Genomic DNA, 2,780 nt, shown 5'->3' on the forward strand with positions numbered 1-2,780 from the left:
CTGTGTGAGGGCTTTCTCTAGTTGCAGCGAGCGGGGACCACTCTTCATCATGATGCAAGGGTCTCTCACTGTTGCGGCCTCTCTTGCTGCGGAGCACAGGTTCCAGACGCGCAGGCTCAGTAGCTGTGGCTCACGGGCCTAGTTGCTCTGCAGCACGTGGGATCTTCCCAGACCAGGGCTCAAACCCCTGTCTTCTGCATTGGCAGGCAGATTCTCAACCACTGCGCCACCAGGGAAGCCCTGTGGTTTGTTCTTTTTTGTGTTTTTTTTAATGAAAAGGCTTCTTTTCTATCCATGGGTAAAAGACAGTTTCCTGTATTTTCTTCTTAAATCATTACAATTTTGTTTTTGACATTTGGGACCTTAAATATTATTCAAACTCTTCCAAATTCTGCAGAAACAGCAATAAAATAAATAAATAAAACTTCACCTCATAGTTTACCTTAGCATTATTTTGAACTCATCTACTATATTGAGCACCATATTGAATTATAAAAGATGTGAGAGTTACCACTAGAAAACCTTATACTGAATTCTATTCTGCCACTTACCTGCTATGTGTCTTTGAGTTGCATAACCTCATATTTATTCATCTATAAAACTGGAGTAATCATAAACTTTCTAACTAGACTAAAAATTAAATTCTTGTGATTATACTTTACAAGTTATAAATATTCTTTTTTGAATTTCTATCGGGACTCCCTGTTAAAAATACTAACTGGCATTAGTTTTATATTCATTCATTAAACTAATATGTACTGATCAGCTAACATTAGCCAATTTCCCTCATAAAAACCTTTACTCTCTTCTTGAGAGTGAATTTTAGAGCCAGCTTAGGTGAAAAGGAGAAAAGCAGTCGTTATCATTCTACTTCAAAATTGCTATGAATGAAAAATTTACTTTGTGTCTATATAAGGTTCAACATCTGGATAAAAATATTTATTACCCACATTTCAAATGTTTTTGGTTTCTACCTAGATGCCTGTTTAATCATCTACATGATTTTATCCAATTATCTATCTTGCAACCAATCACCATGTAAGACCCGTGGGCGTAGCCAGTGCCCTGCCACTTTGAAAAACATATGGTAAAATTGGTCTACTCTGGTGTGTAAGATGCCAGAAGTATCAGGATTTTCAGCAACACCAGCCAGCCATTTTGGCTACCATATCAACTGATTCAGATGGACTGAGGAGCAATTTTATGAACTCTGTGGGGAATATGTGTTGTTATATCTGGAAGTATCAGGTGCCAAGTGGCCTACTCTGGTCATTCAGCCTTAGATGAGAAAGTGCATACAAACCAGTGTGTTCACATTGTTACCATGGTGACCATTGGGCTAAATGGAAGTCCTGAAAAATGCCCATCATAAGGCTGTATGTTGTTTTGCAAGAGTAGAAAAAACATATATTTATATCACAGATTTGGTCTCACTGGGGGTTGAGTTATGTTCCTAATGTGCGGCCAGATGTTTTATATCACTCTCTTTTTATAAAGTAGAAAGTCTACTACACAGGCATTCTTGTTTATGAATATTAGCATACATGTTTCCACAGAGTATTTTTTTTGGGGGGGGAAGGAGGTGGTTTCCCATGTGGCCCGAAAAACCTGCTAGACAAATTCTAAAAGAGCTGTAACACTTCCACAGAGTATTTTAAATTGGTTTCATGTAGTTTGTATTGAGGGAAAAAAATCTCTGAAACTTATCAATGGAATCTCTGAAAAACTGTTACATATACAAAATTTATCATCTTTTTAAAATTTTTATTTTATTATTTATTTTTATTGAGATATAATTGATATATAAGATTGTGTGTGGTTAAAGTGTACAGTGTGTTGATTTGATACATTTATATATTGCAATATGAATACCACCATAGCATCAGCTAATACCTCTCTCATGTTGCACAATTATCATTTCTTTTTTTTACGGGGAGACCATTTAAGATCTACTCTCTTTGCAACTTTGAGGTGTATAATACAGTATTGTTAACTATAAGCACTAGATTATAGTGATCTCCAGAACTCACTCATCTTGTAACTGCAAGTTTGTAGTTTGTACCCTTTAATGAAGATCTCCCCAGTTTGCCCAGCCCTCAACCCCTGATAACCACTATTCTGCTCTCAGTTTCTATGAGTTTGGCTTTTTTAGACTCCACATATATCAATACATGCTATCATAGAGTATTTATCATTCTCTCTGACTTATCTCACTTAGCATAATGCTCTCAAGGTCTGTGTTGTCACGGATAAGATTTCTTTCTTTCTCATGCTGAATAATATTTCATTTTATATAGATAGGTATAGATAAAATATAGAGATAGAGAAGATATATGTATCTTCTTTATTCATCCATTTATGGAGACCTAGGTTGTTTCCATATCTGAGTTGTTATGAATAACACTGCAATGGGAGTTCAAGTGTGTTCAATATCCTGATTTCATTTCCTTTGGATATATACTCAGAAGTGGGATTGCTGAGTCAAATGGTAGTTCCATTTTTATTTTTTTTAGGAACCTTCATTCTTTTCTCCATAGTGGCTGAACCAATTTATACTTACATACTGAGTAATGCACAATTTTCCACATCCTCACCATCACTTGTTAAATCTTGTCTTCTTGATGATAGCCAGTCTAATGGGTGTGAGGTGATATCTTATTGTGGTTTGGGTTTGCATTTCCCTGATGATTAGTGATGTTGAGAATCTTTTCCACGTACCTGTTGGCCATTTGTATGTCTTCTTCAGAAAAAATGTCTATTCATTCCTCTGCCCATTATTT

At 35.9% G+C, this 2,780-nt stretch overlaps 1 non-coding gene across 1 annotated transcript; it reads right to left on the minus strand.

The window, feature by feature from the left end:
* Positions 1 to 1,581: 1,581 nt before the first annotated feature.
* Positions 1,582 to 1,642, minus strand: LOC115858033 (U7 small nuclear RNA). Its single transcript, XR_004041482.1, has one exon. It is a non-coding gene; the product is annotated as a U7 small nuclear RNA (small nuclear RNA).
* Between the last annotated feature and the right edge of the window lie 1,138 nt (positions 1,643 to 2,780).

This window comes from Globicephala melas, chromosome 16, assembly GCF_963455315.2.
Source record: "Globicephala melas chromosome 16, mGloMel1.2, whole genome shotgun sequence".
NCBI lineage: Eukaryota > Metazoa > Chordata > Mammalia > Artiodactyla > Delphinidae > Globicephala > Globicephala melas.